Source organism: Gossypium arboreum, chromosome 8 (assembly GCF_025698485.1).
Source record: "Gossypium arboreum isolate Shixiya-1 chromosome 8, ASM2569848v2, whole genome shotgun sequence".
Classification (NCBI taxonomy): Eukaryota; Viridiplantae; Streptophyta; class Magnoliopsida; order Malvales; family Malvaceae; genus Gossypium; species Gossypium arboreum.
The window spans coordinates 19,023,422-19,042,082 of NC_069077.1; the positions used below are offsets into that span (position 1 = coordinate 19,023,422).

General features: G+C 36.9%; 1 non-coding gene across 1 annotated transcript; it reads right to left on the reverse strand.

The window, feature by feature from the left end:
- Positions 1-10,925: 10,925 nt before the first annotated feature.
- On the reverse strand, positions 10,926-11,032 carry LOC128280058 (small nucleolar RNA R71). Its single transcript, XR_008270239.1, has one exon. It is a non-coding gene; the product is annotated as a small nucleolar RNA R71 (small nucleolar RNA).
- Positions 11,033-18,661: the final 7,629 nt, after the last annotated feature.

Below are 18,661 nucleotides of genomic sequence, written 5' to 3' on the forward strand. Positions count from 1 at the left end.
AGTTTTTTTTCGGATCATCGTCTTTATCATCCTACCTTGAAGCTTACGGCCATAGCAGCTTAAGCCTCTTATGGGTGAGCCAATGTGAAAACCAAATGCAGACTAGCTCTTGACAAGGAGACCTAAGTGTGAGACAAGAGGGAATAGAGAGATTCAGTCGAGTTGTCTAGGGATGGTTTTCTCCATTTGATTCTTTCTTATTTCTTTCTAAATGCTGGTGATTACTCTCTGATTTCTATTTGTATGGAAATACACATGAATTCTTGGTTAAATGTTATCTTATTCAATCTTGCTTTTATTGTTTAGTCTTGGGGTTTGAATATTTTTTAACACAGAAGTGTTATTGCAGTCACTGACACTGGAAAGTGCAGTGATAGTTTGAGCCACAAGCATTATAACGGAAGTTGAGTGAGGATTAGAGGAATTTAGTCCACTTGTTCTTAGTAGTGTCATATTGCCATCATCAGAAGGTGAGGTTAATATCCATTTTTAAGTCTCAAATTAAATGGAGTAATGTTGGGTAATATATACATTGAATTTTATTTCCTCTACAATCGCCTATACTTTTATACCTTGTGAGCACTTAGTATTCTGCTGAAAATTCATGTTAGGGATCCCAGTTTATCATTATCATATTTAATTTTATTGTTTTCAAGTTATTGCATTGACAATTATCCTCACAATTTTTTTAGTTTATTTTCAGTTATTGCACCAACATTAATAGACAAAAGACACCCATCCCTATGGGATCGATATTCGACAGACTCACATTTTTCTACTATACTTGTATCGATAGTGTACGCTTGCACATTATTATTGTGACATTAGTAGACAATCAATAAACTAGGCTAACATACCAACATAGCCTCAACCACAACCATATACACATTTAAACATCATTTCACTAGCAACTAAGATAACAACACCTTATAAACAATATCAACAAAAGACGCCCTAGATATATGTCATTACAAAATAAGATATCACTACACTTGAGCTTGGGATTTGTGATTTGATGCTGAGTCAGCGATAAATCAAATAGTATCTAGCCTGTGCATAGAAAACAAAACTGCACGTTGAGTAAAACTCAGTGGTATTTCTATAATCCGAATAATATAAACTTGACATAAGTATTTAAAATGCAATATACAACAAATAAGCTATGTTCAAAAGTTTCAATTCAATAATCTAATTTTTTTGTTCATTCCTTATTCACATCTACTAAGATTTCACATATTGAAATATATATATCAATGGCATTTCATATAACATTTCAATATATCAACTCATGCAATGGAATGATTGATCATTTTTTATCACTACTTGAATTCATTTCATGTTCTACATCTCATTTCATCATTTCATATTTCATTTCCCATTTCATATTCTTTTCTCATCTTTACCATTTCAATGTTTTCTCATCTCATATTCATTTCTCATCTTTTCCATTTCAAATTCAATCACATAAATTTATTATTTAATTTCCCCTATTAACATGACTCGAACTCAGACGGATACACGGATCCAACCAACATACCAATTTGGCACCTAGTGCCTCATTAGATAAATCTGAAGTAATAACTGTGCCCAACGCTATATAAATTGACACCCAGTGTCTCATCAGTTAAACGAAGCAAATTGGCACCCAATGCCTCATTGACTCAAGATTGAATAAATCTTTGAACTATTTCTATCCTATTGCATGCCATTTATATCCAACTAAACCCGATAGAGTTAATAGGGTTTCATTTCACTTTTCGATAGCACCAATGTATCAATTTCACATATTTACATATTATCACATATAAACATATATTTAATTCAACCTTCATATTTTCAGAAAATTCATAATATACCAAATCAATCCACTTCAATCGACTACGAATTCAATTCAATTTTAAAGTACAAATGTACTCACCTTAACTGCTTACCATATAAGACAACTCAAAATGCAATAATTTATAATTTACTTTGAATTATAGAAACACAAACCGTGAAATCTGAGCTATTTGACATCAATTTTATCCTCCCCCATTTTACTCGAGGATTCTAGTACGATGTTAGCTATGAAATAAAACAATTTAATCACACTAATAGTACACTTTTCAATTTCACATAAAATTTCAATTTTCACACTATATTTTGCTTAGTTTTCAATTTAGTCCCTAAATCGAGACTAGTTTTTAACCTTCATGTTTAACTTTATATTTTTATACTAATTTCACTCAGACTAAATTTAGCTTTATCCTTTCCAATTCAACCCCTTAATTTTGAATTTTTCACAATTTACTCCCTATTGCTCAAAATCAACAATTTATTCCATAATTTAGTCCTTTTCTCTTTTCAACTTAATAATCTATCTATTTAATCCCAAATACTTAAACTATTCAACAATGTCAACATCTAAAATCTTGAACAATACTAAAAATTACAACATGGATCGGGTAAAAACGTAAAGTATAGGGACTAAATTGCACTAACCAATTTGGATTTGAACACCAAACCCCCAAGTGTCGTGCGTTCTCTTCTTCTTTTTCTTTCTTTCTTTTTCTTTTCTTTCTTTCTTTCTTTGTTTAATTTGCATGCCTCCACTTTCTTTTCTTTTATTATAACTATTTTTATTTTTATTTTTATTATTAACTATTTAATATAACATATGTAAAATATATATAAATGCATTTTTAGCTAGCCCATGGCTGGCCACCTATACACAAACATTAATTAAGTGGCACAATTGCTACTTTAGGCCTTTTAGTTTATTTCAATTTATAATTCAATTTTTAACCCTTACGCAATTTAGTCCCTGAACCATAATAGCTTCTAATTCATGCAAATTACCTATCCAAAATTTAACTAACTACACAACTAACTTTTTAAATATTTAATAAAAATATTTACGGATTCATTTTATAGGAATAGAGTCTCAAACCTCACTTTTTGACACCCCTAACAACCGGGTCATTACAGTTTTTGTACATGATTATGTGATTTTTCTGTTAAACGTGATGATGTATGTTTTCTTAATACTCATGATATGTGATATATGGCGATATAGGATATACATGTATTATATGTATGACGATGATTTTTTGATTTTTTGATTCGCATGTTAAGCATACTATTATTCTGATTATGATTCGCATGTTAAGCATGTCATTATTCTAATTCTAATTCGCATGTTAAGCATGCCTACTAGAAATTATGTTCTATATGTCATATCACATGCATGGGGTTGGGATAATATTGTACAGAGGAATATTTTGATAGTTTAATAATTTGAACATTTCTGGTGGCTTGACCACAAAATTCTGTATCTGGCAATATATTTGCATTATCTGGTGGCTCAACCACAATATTCTGTTTCTAGCAACTTGACTACAATATCTAGTGCCTTGTCCACATTATTAGTGTGTTATTAGATGGACGATTTAACGCCTTGAATTTAGGCCTAGAAGTATTGGGCCTTGAGTATGGGTCTATAAGGAGGTTGTATATAAGCATTTAATTGTGCAAGGAAATGACACAATTAAATGCCTGCTTTGGTGGTTAATGGCTCTGAGAAGTGTTGGAGAAATCTTGGGTTCAAACCTGGGCTTTAGCAAAAATTTTGGTTTTAAGTGAATAAAACCCTGGGTGCTTGGATGAAGTCTTTTTAAATTATTGTGGTAAATAAATGGCACAAGGAAGCATGTGGTCTAGTGGTTGTGGCACTATTAAGGTTGCAAGGGAGTCTGGGTTCAAGTCATGGCTCTTGAACTTTATTTTGTTTTTTCTTTTAAAGGAACCTGGACTTTGGCCTATAGACCTTATAATTAATTGAGGCTAAAATGGTGACACAAAGAGCCTTGTGGTATAGTGGCAAGGTGGCGTGTTGTGTAACTTTGAGGTTTAAGGTTCAAGTCTTGGAATGTGCAATTGGGTATTTATTTTGCTATTTGAACTATGTAGGAGGTGGAGTTGGACTGGAACTCTGTAGTTGAAGTGGTCATCAGAAAATAAGGAATTTTCTTAATGGTTGAAAATAATCCCACATTGGGAAGCTAACATGAGAATTGGTGAGAAGCTGGCTTTAAATAGAGCGAACCAAATAAGTTGGTGAGGGGGAAAGTGATTAAGACTCAATGCAGGATGTGCCAAAGTTGGTGATCGTGGACTTGAGCACGTTCTCATAAACAGGTGTGCATTCACGCCCTTCTTTGTTAGAAGTCGGTAAAAGTCGAAAAGCCAAAACTTTGGGATTCGGGGCCTCACGAGTATACGAACGCACGTGGGGTGAACCGAGCCCATAAATCATGGACGATAGACTGTAGAGGCCGCCACGAGCGTTCTCGTGTGTTGAGGCTGTTTCAAGCCTCGATGGGCCATGGGCCCACTTGTGTAAACTTCACTGTTAAGTGGGATGTAGATAGACTTCTCATGCCGCACACGACTTAGGTAGTTCTGAGCCACGTTGGGCTTAGATGGGCCGTGTGGGCCTAATGGGCTCGTGGGCCCCATATAGATTGAATTTGTAACTTTTGATAATAATTGGACTGGGCTATGTAGGTCACATAGCCGTAACTGAAATTGGGCTAAATGGGCCACACGAGCGTGTAGGCCCACTTGGGCTGAATAGTGGGCCTTAGGGCAATTTGCACCGTTATGTCTGTTTAGGTTACTTAAGTCACTCGAGGCGATGGTGGACCTTCTGTTGGGTCATTAAGACCCCGATTTGTAAAATCACCAAAATACCCTTGTAGTGCAAAATGGTCGTAATACCTCTATATGGTAGAATGACGATTATGCCCTTATCTTCCGTATAACTGATGTGCCTATGATTTACATATATGATTGTGCTGAGTATGACTTTGCATGCATGTAATATTTATGACATGATATATTGCATGAGGTTGGGTTATTATGGACGGAGGAAGTGTACAGCCTACAGCCGTCCTGTATAAGGCTTTCAGCCTTTCTATGATACTTATGGCTTATAGTCGTTCTGTTAGCTGGCAGCGTTGCTATGATATTTACGAACTTTAGCTGTCCTGTTTACGACGTTGAGTCGTCCTTTCTACGGCATTGAGCCGTCTTGTTGACTTAGTGTCGCAACTGGTGCTAAGCTTGGTATATTGGCTGGGTGGGTCGATTTTATCCCTGCATAGTGAGTTGGTTGGTACGAGTGGTATGTTGGTTGGACTAGGCTGGGAATCTGTCTGCATATTTGCATCTGATACTGATTCTGTACTGAGCTTAGGCCCACCTAATTCTGTTAATGGGCTAGGCCCAACTATTACTGATTTTGAGAATGGGCTAGGCCCAATTGATTCTGATGAGGGCTGAGACCCAAGCGAAATTGTACTGGGCTTTGGCCCACACACATTGATCTGTTACTGTAATGGGCTCCAGCCCAGACTGATTCTGAATTCTGTCTATTTACTAACTCTTTTAGTTTAGGAGGGGATTACACACTGAGTTTTCATAAACTCACCCCGTTTATTAACTTTGTAGGTAATCCCCAACATTAGGAGGATCGGTGCTGTAAGGGACTCGGAGGTGGCCACACAACTTCTATTGTTTCTGACTTTCTTTTAAGTTATCTATTTACAAGTACTTATATTTGATATGGGTTGTAACAAGGGCTCTTTTAATTTCTGGTTCTAAATTTGGAATTTTATATATTGTTTTATAACTGCTAGAGTAGAACACGGTTTTCTTTTCCAAAACAATAACTGTTTTCCAAAATATCACATTTCCGCAAAACTTTAAATTAAGCTTTCGCAGCAAATAAAGTGTTAAAGGTAATAATGTTTTACAAGAGAATGACTTTTAATAAACCAACGGAAACTGAGGTTTTCACAAGTTTTAAAATGGCCAGAGGTTTTAAATAGTAAGAAGGGTTTTCAATGAGAACATGGTTTTTGAAAAATACTTCAATGTGACACTCTAGATTTCGGCAATAGCGTCTAGGCCGGGTTTGGGGTGTTACATTTAGTGGTATCAGAGTCAAGTTGCAAAACACGGCTGTGGAATGGGTTTTAAAATTGGATTTCTGAAAGAATTGTTTCAAAAAGGTTTGAAAAGATTTGAAGTATTTGAAATGTTTTTCGGAACATTTCCCTAAAAGTATGGTTACCGAGTCTTCGATGCCGAATATATAAGTTTTCTATTAGATTGTACTTAAAGTTAGATTTTGTATTTATTTAGTGTATGTTCTAGAAATCAGATTTTTTTTTAATTTAGTAACAGTACTGTGATGGATTCCGAAGGCAAGCAAAGTCGCGAGGAGTTGCCCGTCTCCCCAGAACATGAGATGGTTTAGGAATTGTAGTCAAGGTAAGTCCGCCAACTTCGGGTAATAATAACCCAGAGCTTGGTACAGAGGCACTGACCCGGTTGGTAAGGGAAGTGCTGGAAGAAGTGTTTGAGGAAAGAGTTAAGGTGTATGGTGAAACACTTCAGGCTAGGCGCTTGGAGTGCAGCAGGAAGAGGGATCACAGTCCTCTGAAGCAGGAGCCTCATTCTGTGAAACGCGTTAAAACGCATCCAAACTTTTCAGCTTGTGAGTATTGCAAAAGGTTTCATCCGATCGACTACTGAAGGAAGTCAGGAGCGTGTCTTAGATGCGGGTCTAAGGAGCATCGGTTCAGGATTGCACAGCTCCTTTTAAGTCAGGTGTTTTTTGTTTGGATGTGATGTTTGAATATAGAAATTTTATGTATGTGTGGTAAATATTTGTTTGTTTCTGTGGTTGGATGTTTGGTTGGGTGTGAGAGGTTTTGACATTAAGTTAAAAGTGTATTAGTTTAGTTTGGAACTAGAGTGCGCAGCGGGAGCGTAGTGGTGTAGATTGAGCTAAGCACTTATTCAAGTAGTTGGAAATTTCAAGGACAAAAGTTTTTTTAAGGGGGTAGAATTGTAACGCCCCGAATTTAGGCCTAGAAGTATTGGGCCTTGAGTATGGGTCCATAAGGAGGTTGTATATAAGCATTTTATTTTGCAAGGAAATGACACAATTAAATGTCAGCTTTAGTGGTGAATGGCTCTAAGAAGTGTTGGAGAAATCTTGGGTTCAAACCTGGGCTTTAGCAAAAATTTTGGTTTTAAGTGAATAAAACCCTGGGTGCTTGAATGAAGGCCTTTTAAATTATTGTGGTAAATAAATGACACAATGAAGCATGTGATCTAGTGGTTGTGGCGCCATTAAGGTTGCAAGGGAGCCTGGGTTCAAGTCTTAGCTCTTGAACTTTATTTTGGTTTTTCTTTTAAAGGAACTTGAATTTTGACCTATAGACCTTATAATTAATTGAGGCTAAAATGGTGACACAAAGAGCCTTGTGGTGTCGTGGCAAGGTGGCATGTTGTGTAACTGTGAGGTCTAAGGTTCAAGTCTTGGGATGCACAATGGGGTATTTATTTTACTATTTGAGCTGTGTATGAGGTGAAATTGAACTGGAACTTTATGGTTGAAGTGGTCATAAGAAAATAAGGAATTTTCCTAATGGTTGAAAGTAATCCCGCTTCAGGGAGCTAACATGAGAATTGGTGGGAAGCTAGCTTTAAAAAGAGCGAACCAGATGAGTTGGTGAGGGTGAAAGTGATTAAGACTCAATGCAGGATATGCCAAAGTTGGTGATCGTAGACTTTGGTGCGTTCTCATAAACAGGTGTGTATTCACGCCCTTCTTTGTTGGAAATTAGCAAAAGCCGAATAGCCGAAACCTCAGTATTCGAGGCCTCACGAGCGTACGAATGCACATGGGTGAACCGAGCCCACAAATCATAGGCGATAGACTGTAGAGGTCGCCACGAGTGTTCTCGTGTGCTGGGGCTATTTCGGGCCTCGATGAGCCATGGGCCCGCTTGTGTAAACTTCATTGTTAAGTTGGATGTAGATAGACTTCTCATGTCATGCACATGACTTAGGTAGTTCTGGGCCACGTTGGGCCTAGATGGACCGTGTGGGTCCAGTGGGCTCATTGGCCCCATGCAGATTGAATCTGCAACTTGTGATAATTATTGGACTGGGCTATATAGGTCACATAGCCGTAATTGAAATTGGGCTAAATGGGCCACACGAGCGTGTGAGCCCACTTGGGTCGAATAATGGGCATTAGGGTCATTTGCACTGTTATGTCTATTTAGGTTACTTAAGTCACTCGAGGCGACGGTGGACCTTCTGTTGCGTCGTTAAGACCCCGATTTGTAAAATCACCAAAATACCCTTGTAGTGCAAAATGACCGTAATACCCCTGTATGGTAGAATGACGATTATGCCCTTATGTTCCATATGACTGATGTGCCTATGATTTACATATATGATTGTGCTGAGTATGACTTTGCATGCATGTTATATTTATTTCATGACATATTGCATAGGGTTGGGTTATTATGGACGGAGGAAGTGTACAACCTTTAGCCGTCCTGTATAAGGCTTTCAGCCTTTTTGTGATACTTATGGCTTATAGCCGTTCTGTTAATTGGTAGCGTTGTTACGATATTTACGGCCTTTAGCCGTCCTGTTTATGACATTGAGTCGTCCTGTCTATGACGTTGAGTCGTCCTGTCTACGGCGTTGAGCCGTCCTGTTGACTTAGTGCAGCAATCGGTGCTAAGCTTGGTGTGTTGGCTAGGTGGGTCGACTTTATCCCCACATGGTAAGTTGGTTGGTACGGGTGGTGTGTTGGTTGGACTGGGTTGGGAATCTGTCTGCATATCTAAAACTAATGTTGATTTTGTACTGGGCTTAGGCCCACCTAATTCTCTTAATGGGATAGGCCCAACTGTTACTGATTTTGAGAATGGACTAGGCCCAATTGATTCTGGTGAGGGTTGAGACCCAAGTGAAATTGTACTGGGCTTTAGCCCACACACATTGATCTATTACTGTAATAGGCTCCTGATAAACCATAAATTATACATATTTTTACCCCATGTTTAATGCATTTTATGGATGATTTCCCATTAAAATTTGTGAATTCGATGCTCCTAATGCTTTAATTTCATGTTTTATACTTAGGAGAGCATAGGAGAGTGAAAGGAATGAGAAACGATCCAAAAATGGAGAAAATGGGCCAAAGTACGAAATCAACACGGTCTGGACCTCCTCACACGGGTAGACCACACGGCCGTGTCAATTTGGCAGGCTCAAACACGGCCTGAAGTAATCGAACACGGGCGTGTCACACGGGCATGTCCCTGCCGAGCCCAAGTTAAGTCCAATTCAGAAAAGGCTAATTTTGAGGGCTCTTAGGCATCCCAAAGACTATAAATACACCCTAGAGCAGGAAGAAAAAGGAGACAGAGAGGAGGGAGTAAGGAATTACTCCAAGGAAGCCGATTGATCCATCTCAGAAGCCGGATTCATCATCAAAACTGAAGATCTCTTCTCAATTTCCCTTCAGGAGTTTTGGGTTTTCTTTATGTTTTGTATTCTTTATCATTCTGAGATATTTTCTTATTTAGTTATGAACTAAAACCCCTAAATACCTAAGGGGAATGAAACCTAAGATGAATCTTGTTATTATTTTTTGAATTGTATGATAAATATTTAACTTGTTCTTAATTATGTGTTCTTAATTCTTGTTTTGATATCCTAGGATACTGATTCAGGATAAGCTCTTATTCAGAGGAGGGATAGACCCTGTCTAAGAGTACATTTTTCATAATTAAGCGGAGTTGATTGCGCGCTTAGACATAGGGTGACAAGATTTTATCGGATTAGGGTGAAACCTAATAAGAGGATCCATAGATCGAGTTAATGCAACCCTAGAGTGTTAATTTGAGAAAAGTCTCAGTTATTCAATCTAGGGATTAGACGTTATTAGTCTTGAATAGGGATAATAACATAACTTAGGGATCTCTATGGAACAAGTTAAATGAATAAATCGTCCGATTCGGAGCTAGAATAACAAGTAAAGTCTAGGTGGATTTTTCTTTAAGTATTGTCTTAAGCTAATCGATTTTCCCCAAAAGCAATTCCCCAATTTTATTCTCTGTGAGTTCTTAGTTTAGATAATCAGTTAGTTAAAACAAAAACCTCTTTATTCTTAGGCTAGATAATAAAAAGACAGTCATTACTAGTACTTTTAGTTCCTTTGGTTTGACAATCCAGTCTTGCTAAAACTATACTACTATTCGATAAGTACACTTGCCTACATCGCAATAATAGTTAGTTCAAGAACGAGTAATTATAAATACTTAAAACCTATCACAAAATCACGCGATTAACTTTTTGGCACCATTGCTGGGGAACTGAAATATTAGGAACGCTCAATTTTTATTACTTTAGCCATTTATTTTTTCTTGAACTTTAATTTCTTATTATTATTTGTTAATTTAGTTTTTCCTTCTCTTGGCAAGTTTTTATAGTTTATGACTAGAAGAAACCTATCAGGACCACTAATTTTTTACGAAGAAATCGATCGTACAGTTCACAGAAATCAAAGAGAAATAAGACGAAGCTTACGATACACAGAGAACGAGCAAGAAGATGATACTCAACCCCCAACCGAAGAGATGGCTGAAAACCAAGACAATCATCTACCTCCTGCAATTGCGGCTAATCAAAATCCTGCTCCACGCACTATGTATGATTATGCTACACCTTTATTAATAGGAACTGAATCGAGCATAGTTAAACCTGTTGTAGCTGCAAATACTTTTGAATTAAAATCTAACACTATTCAAATGATACAGCAATTTGTTCAGTTTGATGGTTTGCAGGATGAGGATACTAACGCTCATTTAGCCAACTTCTTGGAACTATGTGATACGTTTAAAATAAATGGTGTTTCTGATGATGCCATTTGTCTTCGACTATTCCCTTTTTCATTGAGGAACAAAGCTAAATAGTGGTTGAACTCGTTACCACGAGGGTCAATTATTACTTGGGAACAAATGACCAAAAAATTTTTACTAAAATATTTTCTGCCGACCAAAACGGCTAAATTACGTAATGATATCTCATCTTTTGTGCAGATGGATTTAGAAACATTCTGCGATGCATGGGAGAGATACAAGGATCTTTTGAGAAGATGTCCTCACCATGGGTTACCGCTTTGGCTCCAAATTCAAACATTCCATAATGGTCTGAATCCTCGACTCGACAAATGGTTGACGCAGCTACTGGCAGAACCATCAATAATAAAACACCTGAAGATGCTTATGAGTTTATACAGGAGATGTCACTGAATAACTATCATTGGCAAGTCATGAGGATAAAGCCAACAAAAACAGGCGGCGTTTATAACATCGATTCGGTCACCATGCTCTCTAATCAGGTAGAACTCTTAAATAAAAAGATTGATGGTTTTCTTAGTTCTTCACAGGTTCACCCAGTGATGCAGTACGAAGCAAGTGGAGGTGGAACAAGCCATTCAGAATACCAACCTTATGGCCACAACATGGATAACGAGCAATTAAATTACATGGGTAATAATCCTTGACCTCAAAACAATCCATATAGTAACACTTACAATACAGGTTGGAGGAACCATCCCAATTTCTCGTTGGAAGGCTAAGAAAATCAGAGACCACCTCCAGGCTACCAACAACCACTTACCAATAGGAAAAGAAGCTGAACCTTGAAGAGATGCTCTCAAAGTTTATATCAGTGTTAGAAACTCGTTTCCAGAACACCGAGACAACACTTAAGAATCAACAAGCATCGATCCAAGGGCTCGAAACTCAGATAAGCTAGCTATCCAAATTAATTTCAGAAAGACCACTAGGAAGTTTACCTAGTAACACCCAATCAAAAGAGCCTGTGAAAGCAGTTACACTAAGGAGTGGGAAAGTGTTAGCGGAAACTGAAAAGAAGCTAACACAAGAAGCCGTGATAAGCGAAAGAGGGGAAGAACAAATTGAAAATAGTGACAAACTAGTGCCTAAAGAATATAAACCTCCAGTTCCGTACTCAGCAAAATTGAAAAAAGATCACATTGATGCGTAATTCGGTAAGTTTCTTGAACTTTTTAAGCAATTACATATCAACTTACCTTTTGTTGAAGCCATCTCGCAGATGCCTACATACGCAAAATTTTTAAAGGAGCTTCTAACAAATAAAAGGAAATTCGAGGACTTGTCTACATAGAACTCAACGAGGAGTGCTCAACCATACTCCAAAACAAGTTGCCAACCAAACTAAAAGATCCAGGGAGTTTTACTATCCCTTGCTTAATTGATAGTCTGAATGTTGAGAAAGCACTAGCTGATTTAGGCGATAGCATTAATTTGATACCATATAAAATGTTCAAACAATTTGGTCTTGGGGAACTTAAACTTACTAGCATGAGTATTCAATTAGCCAATAGATCTGTTAAATATCCTAGGGGCATTATAGAAGACTTACTTGTGAAAGTAGATAAATTCATATTTCCTGTTGACTTTGTTGTGCTTGACATGGATGAAGACGAGGAAGTGCTCTTAATTTTAGAGCGCCCATTTTTAGCCACTGCTAGGGTTGTAATCGATGTGGGTGACGGTAAATTGGTACTTAGAGTAGGTGACGAGGAGATTATCTTTAAAATTTATGATGCTATGAGGTTCTCTAGGGAACAGGTGATTCATGTTATTTTATTAACTCTATTGATCATACTACTCAAGACTCTTTTTAGGAAATTATACAGAAAGACATGATGGAACTGTATCTAGCTCAAGAAGAGGAGACAGATGATGAACCTAATGAGTATTCTTCAAGACAAGTAGAATATGAGGGCATTAAGCTAAACGATGAACTTAAGCAAAAACCCTCAATTGAAGAGCCTTCCAAACTGGAACTTAAACAATTACCAAACCACTTGGAGTACGCATTCCTTGGAAATAATTATACATTACCAATTATTATTGCTTCCAACTTGCAACCCAAGGAGAAAGAGGAATTGATCCAAGTATTAAAGGAGCATAAAAAGGCCATAGCTTGGAAAATTTCTGACATTAAAGGAATCAGCCCTTCTTTTCGCACCCACAAAATTTTGATGGAAAATGAATACAAACCGTGTGTGCAAGCTCAAAGACGACTGAACCCTAACATGAAGGAAGTTGCAAAAGCCAAGGTAATTAAACTTCTAGATGCTGGAATTATTTATCCTATTTTTGACAGTTCTTAGGTAAGTCCAGTGCAGGTTGTCCCCAAGAAATGAGGCATGACGGTTGTGACCAACGAGAAGAATGAATTAATCCCAACAAGAACAGTCACAGGATGGAGAGTTTGCATAGACTACAAGAAACTGAATGATGCAACAAGAAAAGATCACTTCCCCTTGCCATTCATTGACCAAATGTTGGAAAGATTATCCAGCCACATGTATTACTGCTTTCTAGACAGACTCACTGGTTACTTCCAAATCCTAATAGCTCTTGAAGATCAAGAAAAGACAACATTCACATGCCCATATGGCACATTCACTTATCGTAGAATGCCTTTTGGATTATGTAATGCTCCTGCCACTTTTCAGCGCTGTATGATGGCCATCTTTGATGAACTCGTGGAAGATATCATGGAAGTATTTATGGATGATTTTTCGGTATTCGGTAACTCTTTCCATCTCTGCCTTAAAATTTTAAAACGAGTTTTAATAATATGTGCGGAAACAAACCTTATGCTTAACTGGGAGAAATGTGACTTCATGGTTCAAGAAAGTATTATATTAGGGCATAAAATTTCTAGTAAAGGGATTAAGGTAGACAAATCTAAAATAGAAACAATTGAAAAATTACCACCTCCTAATTCTATTAAGGCTATTAGAAGCTTTTTAGGACATGCTGGTTTTTATAGAAGATTTATTACGGATTTTTCTAAAATAGCTAAGCCTTTGACTAAATTGCTAGAAAAAGATATACATTTTAATTTCGATCAAGAGTGTTTAGAAGCATTTAATACTTTAAAGGATAAATTAATTAATGCTCCAATCATAATTGCACCTGATTGGAACTTACCATTTGAACTAATGTGTGATGTGAGTGCCTTTGCAATAGGTGCAGTATTGGGACAGCGAAGAGACAAATATTTTCAACCTATCTATTATGCCAGTAAAACCTTAACGGCTGCACAAGAAAATTATATTACTACGGAAAAAGAGTTGCTAGCTGTGGTTTTTGCATTTGATAAATTTAGATCATATCTCATACTGTCTAAAGTTGTTGTTTACACTGACCATTCCGCCCTTCGCTACCTTTTAACCAAAACTAATGCAAAACCTTGACTCATTCAATGGATTCTCCTATTGCAGGAATTCGACTTGGAGATTCAGGATAAGAAAGGAGTTGAAAATCTCGCGGCTGATCATCTGTCCAGGCTCGAGAAATCCAATATCAGAGAACTAGATGACGTTGAAATAAATGATTCGTTCCCTGAAGAATAACCTTTTCGCTATATCTAACTCTGAGGTACCTTGGTTTGCAGACATCGCAAATTTTTTAGCTGCTAACATTATCCCAAAATGGTTAACACACCAGTAAAAGAAGCGATTCTTTAATGATGTGAAAAACTACTTTTGGGACGACCCTTTTCTATTTTACAGATGTACAGATCAAGTCATTAGAATATGCGTTACAAGATCAGAAACATCAAAAATATTGGAACATTGCCACTCAAGGCCAACCGGAGGACACTATAGTGGAACTAAGACCACACACAAAATACTTGAATCAGGTTTTTATTGGCCTTCGTTATTCAAAGACGCTATCAGGTATGTTACTTCATGTGACAAATGCCAACGGACAGGTAACATATCTAAACATTATGAAATGCCTCAAAACTATATGCTTTCATGTGAAATATTTAAAGTTTGGGTATTGATTTCATGGGCCCATTCCCCAATTTACTTGGGAATAAATACATCTTAGTAGCAGTTGATTACATGTCCAAATGGGTGGAAACCCAAGCTCTACCTACTAATGATGCTAGAGTGGTAGTATGTTTCCTTAAAAAACTCTTCTCGAGATTCGGAACACCTAGACAAATTATCAGTGATAGGGGCACTCATTTTTGTAATACCCAATTTGAAAAAACCCTTAAGAAATACGGAGTTCATCATAGAACAGCCACCCCATACCATTCTCAAACTAATGGACAAGTTGAAGTAGCAAACCGAGAAATCAATTGGATCCTTGAAAAATAGTAGAATCAAACAGAAAAGATTGGGCAACGAAACTAGACGATGCCTTATGGGCTTACAGAACTGCTTTTAAGACAACCATAGGGACATCACCTTACAGACTTGTTTATAGAAAAAGTTGTCATCTACCATTCGAACTAGAGCATAAAGCTTTTTGGGCTATCAAATTTCTAAACTTTGATCCCGTACTTACAGGAAAAAATAGGTTGATGCAGCTGAACGAGCTTGATGAGTGGCGAGCCAATGCATACGAAAATTTACGCCTATACAAGGAAAGCAACAAAACGGTGCCATGACACTCGCTTAAAGCAACGAAAACAATTTGAAGTTGGAGATCTTGTCTTACTATATAACTCAAGACTCAGATTTTTTCCTAGGAAACTTAAATCACGATGGTCAAGACCTTTTGTAATTCAATCTGTTCTTCCATATGGCACAATAGAGGTGAGTCACCAATCATACGGTACTTTCAAAGTAAATGGACATCGTCTCAAACTTTATAATGGCAAGAATTTTAAAAATGATGGAGAGGAGTTACGACTCCACAAACCAACCTGAATAAACCAACAAGGTAACAATCGAGCTTAGACTATAAACAAGCACTTCTCGGGAGGCAACCCGAGTACTAAAAATTTTAAAGTAATTAAATTTCGAGTTTTAAACATTTAGGTCACTAACAGAATATTTTAAGCACAGGTTCCCAACTCCACAAGATCAATCACACTACCGTGCTTAAGGCTGTGTGACCAATAAGGACGAAAACACGGCCGTGCAACACGCCCGTGTCTAGCACTCGTGGATGACACTGTCAAAATGACACGGGCGTACAAAGACCTACACGACCGTGTGAGAAGCGAACCACATCACAAACGGTCGTGTAACATGATCATGAAGACACACGCCCTATACACATGGGCATGCCCGAAGGCCATGTAATGACATCTCACTTCGCAACAAACACGGGTGGGACACGATCCACACAAGCGTGTGAACCGGCCGTGCCACTTAAAAAAATTAGATTATCTATCCTATTTTATTTTATTTTTTATTTTGTTTTATTAATTTTTGAAGATTCTTCTATTTTTAAACACGGCTTATCTTTATAATCGCTACCAAATTATTTCCCCAATCCTCCTATTGTTCTTCAGAATCATATTTGTCCTCCAGCTTTATTTCCTACAACTCGCTCTCTCTAATCCAGGATTCCATCCATTTTTAACTCAGAAAGTTTCACTTCTCTCCCTATCTTATTTTTATACTCTAATATCTATCTTTGTACATTGAAGGCAATGTACGTCTTAAGTGTGGGGGGATATTTATTTCATTATCAGAAAAATCCCTGAATTATTGCCTTGTTCTCTTGAAAAGCTGTCATATCATATTGAGGATAAATTTTAATTGATTTATGATTTTGATTGATATATCTTGAATTAAAACATAGGAAATTATGCATTGATTGTTTAAACTTTAAAACATTAGAGAATCAAGCATGATGAGTTAATTTTTAAGAATTTAAAATCTTAGGTTGTTTCCCCAAAGTTTAGGTATTACTTTGAGTTGGAATTCACAAGTTTTTAAACATTAAAAAGCCATAATTTTTGTGAGATTTTTGAGCCTTTTGAGCATCTATTAATTCTTTCATACTCACTTTTATTATTGCTTTGAGTGCGTCAGTATTGAACTGTTATTCTAGAACTTGCTTGATTATGCATGTCGAGACCACACCATTTGATTTGATATGTCAAAATGATTAAGGCACTTAGGATTAACCCACTCATGCCATAAAAATCCTACCTCCACAATTAACCCCTAGTAAACCCCCTTGAGCCTAACAAAGTCATTCCTTGTATTATCCTTAATGTTAACCCTTAACCCATTATTGTTGAAATCCCCTAAATTAATCCCTATTTTTGTCGAGATTTGAGTTGAATGGATTGCTTAGCTATGTTTTGTTCTTAATAGTAAGTCTATGTTATTTAACTTGTTCTTGAAAAAAAAAACTATGTATACATATTAGTAATTCCATATTCTGAGAAGAAGCTCTATTGTACGCAAGTAAAGATTAACTCTTTTTCTAGTTAGGCAATTTTTCAATTCAATATCGATTCTAACCATTTCTTTCAACTTGTGACCACACCCCTTAAACAAGCCTCATTACAACCCTCTAAAGACCTTTTGATTGATGTTTCACCCCAATTCATCAGTGGTAGAGATTTGATTTTCATGCAAGCTTATGGTAATGACTTTTCATTATTGACTATTGAGTGCTTCATTTATTGTCCTTAAAACACCTCGAGTGATTTGAGTGAATCTTTAGTGAGGATGTGAAACTCTATCATATTCCAAATCAAAGGTAATTACATAAATGAGGAGAGACACCTATGTTTTCAGGAGAAAATGCTCAACTTGGAATGTTTGAAACTTTTATGTTCTTTTAGTTGAATTCTCAATGTATGATTACTTATGGATTATTTTGAGATATTATCAATAGAAATTATAAGTTGAGAAGAATTTATTTTGATTATGAGTTGAGAATTTTGCTTGAGGACAAGCAAATGCTTAAGTGTGGGGGTATTTGATAAATCGTAAATTATATATATTTTTACCCCATGTTTAATGCATTTTATGGATGATTTCCCATTAGAATTGGTGAATTCGATGCCCCTACTGCTTTAATTTCTTGTTTTATACTTAAGAGACCATATGAGAGCGAAAGGAACGAGAAACAGGCCAAAAACGGAGAAAATGGGCCAAAGTACAAAATCAACACGGCCTGGACCTCCTCACACGGGCAGACCACATGGTTGTGTCAATTTGGCAAGCTCTCACACGGCCTGAAGTAATCAAACATGGGCGTGTCACACGGGCGTGTCCCTGCCGAGCCCAAGTTGAGTCCAATTCAAAAAAGGCTAATTTTGAGGGCTCTAAGGCATCCCAAAGCCTATAAATACACCCTAAAGGAGGAAGAAAAATGAGACAGAGAGGAGGGAGTAAGGAATTACTCCAAGGAAGCCGATTGATCCATCTCAGAAGCCGAATTCATCATCAAAACTGAAGATCTCTCCTCAATTTCCCTTCAAGAGTTTTGGGTTTTCTTTATGTTTTGTATTCTTTATCATTCTGAGATGTTTTCTTATTTAGTTATGAACTAAAACCCCTAAATACCTAAGGGGAATGAAACCTAAGACGAATCTTGTTATTATTTTCTGAATTGTATCATAAATATTTAACTTGTTCTTAATTATGTGTTCTTAATTCTTGTTTTGATATCCTAGGATACTGATTCAGGATAAGCTCTTATTCAGAGGAGGGATAGACCCTGTCTAAGAGTACATTTGTCATAATTAAGCGGAGTTGACTTTTAATAAACTAACGGAAATTGAGGTTTTCACAAGTTTTAAAATGGCCAGAAGTTTTAAATAGTAAGAAGGGTTTTCAATGAGAACATGGTTTTCAAAAAACATTTCAATGTGACACACCAGATTTCGGCCATAGCGTCTAGGCCAGGTTTGGGGTGTTATAGAAGAGTTCTGGAGAACTCATTATGGAATGTAGCAAAGATGG